Below are 13,112 nucleotides of genomic sequence, written 5' to 3'. Positions count from 1 at the left end.
AAACGTTCATACAATTCAAGTTTTGAGTTGTTGGAATGTTTAGGTGTTTCTTTGATTTCAAAGTTTCATTTTAATTCTCTTTGTTTTGTACGTATGAGAAATGGAAGAAAAGAGTGCTTAAACGTTCATACAATTCAAAGTTTTGAGTTGTTGGAATGTTTAGGTGTTTCTTTGATTTCAAAGTTATGAGGAACTAAACCCCCTTTAGCTAGGGGGTGATTCGAAACTATGTTTATGTTTGTAATATGATTTGATTACTTTTAATTACGTTTCATAAGTTGTGAATTCAATTTGTTTAACTGTTTGATTGATAACTTATTTATGTATGTTTATTAAGAATGAACGCTTAATTTTCATGCATGAATTTGACGCTAGAATATAAGTGAGTTTCACGTAATAGTTATGAACTTATATTCACAAGTAGTGGAGGTTGCTTATAAACAATCGTGTTAAACATATTCTTGGCATAAGTTTCATGCAATCATAGTAACGAATGCCTCGTCAACACTTATAGTTTTCATGATGCTTAATGATTCTTGCTTGTATCTCTATTATGCAATTCATGTAGGGAACTTGTGAGGAATGCTTTGGATTGTCGTATGCAATCATCTAATTCATTAACTTAAGGAAAACTTGACGGTTAATTTAAGCGGACCTAATTAACCCGGGGCGTTGAGAATTCATGGTTTATTGAAATGCAATTAGAAATCTTTTTATTATGCAAGTGTAACATGTGTGGAGATAAACCCCTTGGCTAGCATCCATTCATTCCATTTCATTAATTTCATATTTACATTATGTTTTAATTGCAATTTGTTCATTTAGTTTAATTCCGTCCAAAACTCAATCCCCCTTTACTTTATTGTTCAATTTAGTTAGAAATCATTTTAGTTTGTGTTTTTAAAGCATTTTGAGTCTTTTGTTTTGTCTTAGTGTTTTAACGTTTAGTTTCACATTCTTTGAGTCTAGTTTAGTGTTTTATCTTGTTTTTACGTTTTTGAAGTCAAATCCAAGTGGTTAACAATCCCTCCTAATCCCCGGTCCAGAACGATCCCTACTTACATCCATACTACAATTGTCAAAAAGAGGGTTTAATTTGTGCGCGTATAATTCTCGCATCAAATTTTGGCGCCGTTGCCGGGGATTAGCAACTTTGCTAATCCCTTGGATTGTTTTATTTTCGTTTGTGTGTATATATTTTTAGTTTTATTTTGTTGATTTTAGAAGCACAACATGGCATTTGATAATGCTTATCTTTTGTCACAGCTCATGGAAAGGTCCCAAATGCAAAACGTTGATATAGTTGATCTTCAATCAAGGAATAACGTGTTTTCCAATACTTACAATTCGGATTGGAGTGATCAATCAACTTCTATGTGGTGGGAACCTCAAAATGTTCAACAAGAAAGATATTGGGAGCCACCTCATATTCAATATGCCCAACCAAACTCAAATTCGTCAATAGATTATAATCAAATTCTTAATGAATTAAACTCTTTGGTGCAGGGTTCACAAAATCAAGCTAAGGAGACTCACCAAGAAACATATTGGCAACCATATGAGGATTCATATGCACCACCACAGCCTTCCCCTCAATCTTCACATCCAAATTCAGGTATATCAAATTATTATAATGAAGTTATTCAACAACTGAATTCTGTGGAGCAGGGCAAGGAAGCTCAACCATTTCAACAAGACGTATTTTGGCGACCAATTGAGGATTTCTATCAAGCAAAAAAGTTGGCTGAGTGGAACAGTCAATTTAGGCAGAATGCAGAATGCATGGAACAAATTCAAGAACAAATGGTTGAAGATGAGCCCATGGATGAATTGCTACTGCTCGAAGAGGAGGAGGATGCACAAGGCACGGCAAGGGAAGAACAACCCTTGCCGCAACCTCCCAATATTCCTACACCACCCCATTCAAGTAAGGTTGTTCCAAATTTAATTATTTCTAACTTTGTTCCCCCAAATGCACCCTTCCCTGGCAGGTTCATGCAATCCATGAAAGATGAGGGGAAGAAAGACATCTTGGACACCTTTCCAACAATTCACGAGGAAAAAGTGGTTGAGGAGCATCTTGAATTCATCAAGGAGGAAATTGGAGTGGATCACACAGCCACAACCTTCAAAATGTCCAATCTGAATGAAAACATCCCTTGTGCATTTGTTGAATGTGCTGCGACTTTAGAGCCAATATTGCAGCCCATAGGTAAGCCACCAACTCAAAATCCAAAGTCGTTTTTGACTAATATGTTGTTGATGTCAATGATTAGGGCACCCACTCTTGAAATTCAACCATTGCCGGAACATTTCAAGTATCATCATCCATTCAATGATCAACTCCATGCCGTGGGTTCCATTAAGGCATGATTGTGTTCTTCGTCCGGCTACAAGACGTTAAAGAAAGCGCTATTTGGGAGGCAACCCAATACAGTAAATAAAACTTTTGCTTGTTCATTGATTTTTTTCGATAAATTACAATTGTATCTAAACATGGCAGAAAGATGGAGCCTTTACAAAGGTTGTGTACGTGAGGCCCCACTACGTGGCAACACTCTCGGAGCAAGAGGTCTCGGAGCAGGAGGCATCGGAGCAGGAGGCATAGGAGCAGGAGGCATCAGAGCAGGAGGCATAGGAGCGGGAGGCACCGAGGATAGATCATTCAAGGCCCCAAACCTTGGTGGAACGCTGGATGACCCAGGAAAGAGGTGCCTCTGGAAGAAAGCTGCAAACCGTTGACGGTCATCAAGCTCATCAAGCTTCCTCTTCATGCCTGATGAATAATTATTTGCAAGCACGTGCAAAGTTCTATTCTCGTGCTTAAGTTGTTTTATCTCTTGCTTCAGGTTCTCCACCTCCGCCATCAATGATTCAACCTGACGGGAGCGAGCAAGGAGGCGTTGGCCCATGTTTGACACAGAACCAGCGCACTGAACGCTGAGAGCCAGGGACTCTTGAACGGCCAACTCATCGGACCGTCCTGAAAGCAGCTGACTATCTCTGGGAGTGAGGAGGTTCCGAGCTACTATCGTAGCTGTTGTGGCGTCCTGCATCACGGAATCTTCACCTGTAAGAGGACCGTTAGAAGATAAGAAAGAAGGGCGCCATACGTTACCTTGAAGCGGCACGCCCGTATCACTGCGGAGACTCAATTCTAAGCTAAGGTTTGATGGGTTTGCCATTTTTTTAAAAAAAGTGTTCAAAGAGAAGGGGTGGACGGAGTAAATTTTCAAAGGGCCGGAAACGAGTTTCAAGAATGGGAAATCTTCAGAGTGTGTAAGTTGGCGGTGATCGATAGCTCTATAAAAAGCCAAGGCAACGCGTCCACCGATTCAAAAAGCCGGAATTTGAGGCGTAAAGTTCGGCGACGCTCCCTCAGCTTTTCAGAAAACGCGTTCAACACGTGGAGGCCATCATCGCAGCTACACGTCTTTAGCCGACAAGCGCAAAGTTCGGCTACGCTTTCTCTGCTTTTCAGAAAGCGCCTGCTCAGAAATCGAAGAGGCGTCTTCAAATATCGAAGAGTCGTCACTATTTCAAAAGGCCGGATTTGCGGGATCAAAACATTTGTCGACAAGGGTAAGAGAACAGTACCACCACTTGCTATCCCTATATTTGTCGACTTTCATCTTTTATGGCAAGGCAAACCTGAAGAAAATGCCCAACTCTTTCTCACCTCTGAGGGCGCACTCCCAGCAAAGCCTTTCGAAACACTCACTTCTTTCTTCTTCCCCAAAGATGATACCAGATGCCTGGAGTACAGATGACCCAGGAGGAAGCAGCACAACAAATACATGTGCTGATTCATTCACCGCTTCTTCAAAAGCAAAGGTATCTCATATCATCATGGTCAAAAGCAAAAGTATCCCATATCATGCTCTTTCCCTGTCTTTTCCTTTGTCTTTGTTATTAATCGCATAGCAAAGTGAAAGAAGCAATCAGCCGGCACTTGGAGTCTATCTAGACTCTATTCCCTGGTTGCTTACCTAGCTTTGCTGAGCTATCCTCTAACCCTCTTCAATACGAATTGGAGAGATTGAACAAAGAAACAGATAAGAGAAGGAAGCTCAGACCTTCGGGGGAGACCAAAGGAAGCCTGCTGCCCAGTTCAAGAGTAGCACAAAGGAAAATCAACGATGGGAGCAGCGCAGTTCAAGAGTAAGCCTGTGGAATCACAAAGATCCAAGCCTCACTGCAATCACCAAGGAGAAGATGGAACGAAAACTCCATAACCAGATTTGCATCTCTAAACTCTTCTCTTTGTTAGATACATTCTGCCATGTTTAGTATGTTTAATTGCTGTTTATATGTTTGTTTGTGTTTAGTGTGGTTTTTAACATTGAGGACAATGTTTGATTTAAGTGTGGGGGAGATACTAAAGTGTTTTGATGCAAATTCGTAGGGTTTTATGCACCATAACTTCAAATGTTGTTTCTTGCTGTTTTTAAGTGTGTTTAGTGTGTTTTGACTTAAAAATTCGAAAATCACATAAAAATTTGAAAAACATGTTTTGAAAAGCCTAAAAAGAGTGTTTTGAGTCGTTTTTGTGTCGTAGGTACCTTCCAACACAATGATAAGGATTTGGTTTGTAAGTGCATGACTGTTAAAAAGAGTTATAAACATAGAGAAAAGTTTGATTTACTCTTGGTATATGCTTGGTTATGGTTATAATGTATGACTTCACATGCAATCATAAAAGAAAAATTCGTTTTTGTAACATGCTTGAAGGAAGGAACTCAAACAAACGCTACAACCCTGAGAGACTTGAGCCTATAACGTTCTTTGGAGAGTATAATCTGTGATTTCTTGTTTTCTAAAGTCGTTGCATGATCTCATTATTCTTTGCTTGGTTACTACTTAGAAGGCGTTTCATCATATAGTTCCAAATGCTAGAACTCATGCCCATTTCATTCAAAGCATATTATTGATTTGCATAACACATATTCAAGATGAAGTTGTGTAGTGACCACCATCAAAGCCAAAAAGCCATGTGCCCTTAACTCATTTTGTGTTTAAGTTTAACCCCATTGAGCCGTGTTAGCCCATGTTCTTTGTTAACCCACTTTATCCTCACCTAACCTAGAATATGACCGTCCTTACCCTTGTTCTTGAAGCATAGTAAGCAATGAATTCCTTTTGATTAAGGTATTGCAAGAAAATGAGTGTGGGGGAAGGAATGCTTGTTCTTACGTTTATATGTATGTTTTGAGATTCAAAAAAAAAAAAAAAAAAAAAAAAAAAAAAAAAAAAAAAAAAAAAGTGAAAATAAGTAAGAATGAACTCACGAGCGTTGATGGTTGAAGAAAGGGTCCAAAAAGTGAATATGGCCCTAAAGTTTTGTGTGACTTTCCCTTGGGTGTTCAAAGTTGACTTCTGCGTTCTTAAGGGAATTCTAAGTGCCTGATTCAATACTTTGCTCACTATTGCTTTAAGAATGTTTGTTTACCCTTCACATTTCATTGTTAGCCAATACCCTAGCCCCGTTACAACCCTTTGACTTCTATCTTGAGTGTTATGTATTTCAATTGTGGAGTTTGAATTTGGTATGAGCATATGGTGTCACTGGTTCTCGCGTCTAAGTAGTAGCATTCCATTCATGAGATCATATCTAAACATGCTTATTAACTCCAGAAATTGCGTTCTTTGTGATACATATATGTGAGTGTCGTTTTCATGTTTACATCAATCTTCTCACATATGACTAGATTAGGGTGTGTAGTTAGAAATTCTGAGTGAAAATCGAGTGCATATCTTGTAAAGAATTGAGCAAATTCTCTAAGGCATGTTACTACATTCAAAACATGGTTTTAAATGCTTAATTGTGAACTAGTATATGGTGACTATGATTAAGAATGTACTTAAGTGTGAAGATGACTAAAATCTGTGGGAATGATGATTTTTAACTTGTCATGTGCATTGGAAATCCCTAAGACGGTTGTTGGAAGGTTTAGGTGTGTTTTACTTGTTTTGTTTCGTTTCGTTTTGTTTTGTTTTTCTTTCTGTTTTGCTCGAGGACTAGCAAAAGATAAGTGTGGGGGAGTTTGATAGGAGCATATTCATGCGACTTAAATGGCTTGTTCTCGTGCATTTACGTTATGTTTCTCTAGTTATTTTAGTCCTTTATGCTTCTTTTGTGTGTTTTCAGGTTCTAAGGGCTTAAGGAAGAAAAAAGATGCATTTTGGAGCATTTTGGAGCAAAATTGGGCTTGGAATGGATGGCATATGATTGGAGCCAAAATGTTGGACGAATTTGAAGGCCTTGTATTCACTTTGGACATAAAACAAAGGGCCTAGCCCATTCTCTCTTAAACCAAGCCCTTTGCCATGCATTTCCTTCCAATTCCAAAGCCCACAATCAATTCAAATGCCATGCAAATCCATATTCAACACCCTAAACTACAAGCATGCATCATCTCACCAAGCAATCAATCAAGCCACATGCATGTCCCTTTAATCATTCAACCACATTCCCACTTTCCTAGCTAACCCTACATGCATTCTTTATTCACTCTTCATCATTGCACCACAAATCATTCACCCACATGCACTCATATTCCCATTTCCTTTCCAACATCTCACATGCATTTCCACCTTCCTACTTCATCATTTCACCACATTCTCCCTCTTTAATTCCACATGCATTCACTTCATCATTACACCACCACTCATTCTTTAATTCCACATGCAATTCTTCATCATTCCTTCACACAAATGCTTAAACAAACATCCATATGTTCCCTCCACTCCTCCTATAAATACCCTTGCATTCCCATTCATTCAAATCATCTCATTCACAACACAACAACACACCACAAACACATTCCTTTCTCCCTTAGAATCCAAAAACCATCTTCCATTTCCACCAATCCTCATCCATTTCCATAATTCCCCAACACTTCCATCCCCCCAACCAACCTATCCTTAAACCTTGTGCTACAACAACGAGGAAGAGAAGAGTGCCTAAACGTTCATACAATTCAAGTTTTGAGTTGTTGGAATGTTTAGGTGTTTCTTTGATTTCAAAGTTTCATTTTAATTCTCTTTGTTTTGTACGTATGAGAAATGGAAGAAAAGAGTGCTTAAACGTTCATACAATTCAAAGTTTTGAGTTGTTGGAATGTTTAGGTGTTTCTTTGATTTCAAAGTTATGAGGAACTAAACCCCCTTTAGCTAGGGGGTGATTCGAAACTATGTTTATGTTTGTAATATGATTTGATTACTTTTAATTACGTTTCATAAGTTGTGAATTCAATTTGTTTAACTGTTTGATTGATAACTTATTTATGTATGTTTATTAAGAATGAACGCTTAATTTTCATGCATGAATTTGACGCTAGAATATAAGTGAGTTTCACGTAATAGTTATGAACTTATATTCACAAGTAGTGGAGGTTGCTTATAAACAATCGTGTTAAACATATTCTTGGCATAAGTTTCATGCAATCATAGTAACGAATGCCTCGTCAACACTTATAGTTTTCATGATGCTTAATGATTCTTGCTTGTATCTCTATTATGCAATTCATGTAGGGAACTTGTGAGGAATGCTTTGGATTGTCGTATGCAATCATCTAATTCATTAACTTAAGGAAAACTTGACGGTTAATTTAAGCGGACCTAATTAACCCGGGGCGTTGAGAATTCATGGTTTATTGAAATGCAATTAGAAATCTTTTTATTATGCAAGTGTAACATGTGTGGAGATAAACCCCTTGGCTAGCATCCATTCATTCCATTTCATTAATTTCATATTTACATTATGTTTTAATTGCAATTTGTTCATTTAGTTTAATTCCGTCCAAAACTCAATCCCCCTTTACTTTATTGTTCAATTTAGTTAGAAATCATTTTAGTTTGTGTTTTTAAAGCATTTTGAGTCTTTTGTTTTGTCTTAGTGTTTTAACGTTTAGTTTCACATTCTTTGAGTCTAGTTTAGTGTTTTATCTTGTTTTTACGTTTTTGAAGTCAAATCCAAGTGGTTAACAATCCCTCCTAATCCCCGGTCCAGAACGATCCCTACTTACATCCATACTACAATTGTCAAAAAGAGGGTTTAATTTGTGCGCGTATAATTCTCGCATCAGCAGGCGCTTTCTGAAAAGCAGAGAAAGCGTCGCCGAACTTTGCGCTTGTCGGCTAAAGACGTGTAGTTGTGATGGTGGCCTCCACGTGTCGAACGCGTTTTCTGAAAAAGCCGAGGGAGCGTCGCTGAACTTTACGCCTCAAATTCCGGCTTTTTGAATCGGTGGACGCGTTGCCTTGGCTTTTTATAGAGCTATCAATCACTGCCAACTTACACACTCTGAAGATTTCCCATTCTTGATACTCGTCTCCGGCCCTTTTGAAAATTTACTCCGTCCACCCCTTCTCTTTGAACACTTTTGAAAAATGGCAAACCCATCGAACCTTAGCTTAGAATTGAGTCTCCGCAGTGATACGGGCGTGCCGCGTCAAGGTAACGTATGGCGCCCTTCTTTCTTATCTTCTAACGGTCCTCTTACAGGTGAAGACTCCGTGATGCAGGACGCCACAACAGCTACGATAGTAGCTCGGAACCTCCTCACTCCCAGAGATAGTCAGCTGCTTTCAGGACGGTCCGATGAGTTGGCCGTTTAAGAGTCCCTGGCTCTCAGCGTTCAGTGCGCAGGCTCTGTGTCCAACATGGGCCAACGCCTCCTTGCTCGCTCCCGTCAGGTTGAATCTTTTATGGCGGAGGTGGAGAACCTGAAACAAGAGATCAAACAACTTAAGTACGAGAGTAGAACTTTGCATGTGCTTGCCAATAACTATTCGTCGGGCATGAAGAGGAAGCTTGATGAGATGCAAGAATCTCAAGGTCGGATGCAAAGTGACCGTCAACGGCTTGCGTCTTTCTTCCAGGGGCACCTTTTTCCTGGGTCATCCAGCGTTCCGCCAAGTATTGGGGCCTGGAATGCTCTATATCCGATGCCTCCCGCTCCTATGCCTCTCGCTCCGATGCCTCCTACTTCGATGCCTCCTGCTTCGATGACTTCCGCTTCTAGAGTTTTGCCTCGTGGTGGGTCTTCACGCAAACAAAAACAAAAACAACCTTTGTGAAGCTCCATTTGTTAGATACATTTGTAATTTCTCGAAAATTAATGAAAAAGCTTTGTTTTATTCACTGTATTGGGTTGCCTCCCAAGTAGCGCTTTCTTTAACGTCTTGCAGCCGGACGAAGAACACAATCATGCCTTAATGGAACCCACGGCATGGAGTTGATCATTGAATGGATGATGATACTTGAAATGTTTCGGCAATGGTTGAATTTCAAGAGTGGGTGCCCTAATCATTGACATCAACAACATATTAGTCAAAAACGACTTTGGATTTTGAGTTGGTGGCTTACCTACATGCTCCAATAAGAACTTAAGTACATCCTCCACGAAATGCTTCTCAAAACATTCAAGAATTGGATCTTTGTATGGAGTGGAATAGAGATCTGTCCTAAGATCCATGTAAACTCTTTCACCAAATTGGATTTGAGTAGGTGCCTGCAATGAAGAATGTAACACACGATTAATTGAAGTGGGAATTGGAATTTGAGTTGGTGGCTTACCTATGGGCTGCAATATTGGCTCTAAAGTCGCAGCACATTCAACAAATGCACAAGGGATGTTTTCATTCAGATTGGACATTCTGAAGGTTGTGGCTGTGTGATCCACTCCAATTTCCTCCTTGATGAATTCAAGATGCTCCTCAACCACTTTTTCCTCGTGAATTGTTGGAAAGGTGTCCAAGATGTCTTTCTTCCCCTCATCTTTCATGGATTGCATGAACCTGCCAGGGAAGGGTGCATTTGGGGGAACAAAGTTAGAAATAATTAAATTTGGAACAACCTTACTTGAATGGGGTGGTGTAGGAATATTGGGAGGTTGCGGCAAGGGTTGTTCTTCCCTTGCCGTGCCTTGTGCATCCTCCTCCTCTTCGAGCAGTAGCAATTCATCCATGGGCTCATCTTCAACCATTTGTTCTTGAATTTGTTCCATGCATTCTGCATTCTGCCTAAATTGACTGTTCCACTCAGCCAACTTTTTTGCTTGATAGAAATCCTCAATTGGTCGCCAAAATGCGTCTTGTTGAAATGGTTGAGCTTCCCTGCCCTGCTCCACAGAATTCAGTTGTTGAATAACTTCCTTATAATAATTTGATATACCTGAATTTGGATGTGAGGATTGAGGGGAAGGCTGTGGTGGTGCATATGAATCCTCATATGGTTGCCAATATGTTTCTTGGTGAGTCTCCTTAGCTTGATTTTGTGAACCTTGCACCAAAGAGTTTAATTCATTAAGAATTTGATTATAATCTATTGACGAATTTGAGTTTGGTTGGGCATATTGAATATGAGGTGGCTCCCAATATCTTTCTTGTTGAACATTTTGAGGTTCCCACCACATAGAAGTTGAATGATCACTCCAATCCGAATTGTAAGTATTGGAAAACACGTTATTCCTTGATTGAAGATCAACTATATCAACGTTTTGCATTTGGGACCTTTCCATGAGCTGTGACAAAAGATAAGCATTATCAAGTGCCATGTTGTGCTTCTAAAATCAACAAAATAAAACTAAAAATATATACACACAAACGAAAATAAAACAATCCAAGAGATTAGCAAAGTTGCTAATCCCCGGCAACGGCGCCAAAATTTGATGCGAAAATTACTTGACACTCAAATTAAACCCTCGTTTGACAATTGTAGTAGAATGGATAAGTGAGGGATCGTTCTAGACCGGGGATTAGGAGGGCTTGCTAAAACCTTCTAAATTGACTTAAAAACATAAAAACTCAATATAAAACACTATTTAATGCTCGAAGAAAGCAAAACTGAAAATAAGAAAGATTAAGACTAAGACTTCAACGAAATAGGGGGAATTGGATTTGGACGAATTTAAACTAAAATGGATACTTGGAAACAAAACAAATTGTAAATATGGATAGATTGCAAACAAGTGTTGTGAAATTAGATGGTTGGTGAATTAGCTAGAGGTTCTTTCTCCACACATGATATTTATGCATATGAATCAATTTCCAGTTATTCCTTCATTGAATTATGAACGACAATGCCCCAAATTAACCGTGACATCACTAGTTAACCCTCAGATTTTCCTTAAATTATTGGATTGGATGGCATCATTCGACAACCCAAAATATTCTCAAAAGTTCCCTACATGTCATCATAATAGAGATACAATCGAAGATCATTAAGAATAATGAAAACCATAAGCATTGACAAAGCATTTGCAACTATGACATCATGTTACTCATGCTAAGAATTAAACTTAACGCGATCGTGACAAGCGACCTTCACTACTTTCAAGTATAAGTTAGTAACAATTATGTGAAACCTTCTTAAACTTTAGCCACATATTCATGCATGCTAATTAAGTGTCGACCCTCAATCAACAAACACAAATAAGTTAATCATCAAATAGTTAAGCCAATTGCATCCACGAATCAAGAGTTCATAACCGGAATTCATCAATTCATATTACATAAATAATCATGGTATTGAAATCACCCCTAGCCAAAAAGGGTTTAGTTCCTCATAACTTTGAAATCAAAGAAACACCTAAACATTCCAACAACTCAAACTTGAATTGTATGAACGTTTAGGCACTCTTCTCTTCCATTCCTCATATTACAAAACAAAGAGAATTGAATTTAAACATTGAAATCAAAGAAACGCGTAAACATTCCAACAACTCAAACGTGAATTGTATGAACGTTTAGGCCCTCTTATCTTCCTCTTTATTGTGGCAAAAGGACTAAGGGATGTTGTTGGTGTGTTGAATGGATTGGGGGATTATGAAAATGGAAGAAATGGAGGAGAAATGGAAGGGAAATGGAGAGAAACTCACGGCTAGGGAGAAGATGGAAGTGTTTGTGGTGTGTTGTGTATGAAATAAGATGAGATGATTTTTGAATGAATGAATGCAAGGGTATTTATAGGAGGAGTGGAGATGTATATGGCTATTTGTTTAAGGTGTTTGTGGCTACAATGATGAAGAATTGCATGTGGAAATAAAAGGGAAAATGTGGTGAAATGATGAAGTAGGAAGGTGGAAATGCATGTGAGATGTTGGAAAGGAAATGGGAATATGAGTAGGCCATGGCATGGGAGTTGTTTTGTTGGTGTAAATGTGCCATGGTTGCAATGATGAAGAATAAAGGGTGCATGTGGGGTGGAATTGAATGAATGCAAAGTGAATGAATAATGAAATGAGTTAAAGAGGGAGAATGTGGTGAAATGATGAAGTAGGAAGGTGGAAATGCATGTGAGATGTTGGAAAGGAAATGGGAATATGAGTGCATGTGGGTGAATGATTTGTGGTGCAATGATGAAGAGTTGCATAAAGAATGCATGTAGGGTTAGCTAGGTTGGCTTTGTTTGGGTGCATGTGTGTTAATGGTGGTTTTGCATGTGAATTGATGGATTGTTTTTGATGGAATGGATGGTTCTTTGCATGGCTTTTGAAGTGATTGTGGGCTTTGGAATTGGAAGGAAATGCATGGCCTTGGGGTTGGTTTAAGAGAGAATGGGCTAGGCCCTTTGTTTTATGTCCAAAATGAATACAAGGCCTTCAAATTCGTCCAACACTTTGGCTCCAATCATATGCTATCCATTCCAAGCCCAATTTTGCTCCAAAATGCTCCAAAATGCATCTTTTTGCTTCCTTAGCCATATGAACCTAAAAACACACGAAAATGGCTTAAACTACTAAAACAACTATGAATTAACAACATAGATGCATGAAAACAAGCTAAGTAAGTCGCCTAAATATGCTCCTATCAGATATGAAAAGTCAGATATGGCGAACAAGTTTAGGGGCAACGTTGGGGTATTGGTGTGTGATAGATGTAGAGTGAATTAGGAGTATTGGAGAGACATCCTCGAGGAGATAAAGATGGTCATGATCGATGCTTTAGCAGTATATGTAAATTATTAATTAGTTAAATAATAATTTAGTTCTTTAGATAAAATATAATAGTAATATGTATAATTTATTTATTTTTGCATATCAGCCTGATTGGAACATTGACAAAAGTGACTCAAATCTGATGAAGTGCATCAACGTTGTGTTCAGGTA

This window comes from the organism of the source record quoted next, unplaced genomic scaffold, assembly GCF_019419815.1.
Source record: "Pyrus x bretschneideri cultivar Hongxiangsu unplaced genomic scaffold, Pyrus_bretschneideri_v1 Contig104, whole genome shotgun sequence".
In the NCBI taxonomy this organism is placed as follows: Eukaryota; Viridiplantae; Streptophyta; class Magnoliopsida; order Rosales; family Rosaceae; genus Pyrus; species Pyrus x bretschneideri.
This window is presented reverse-complemented; position numbering follows the sequence as displayed.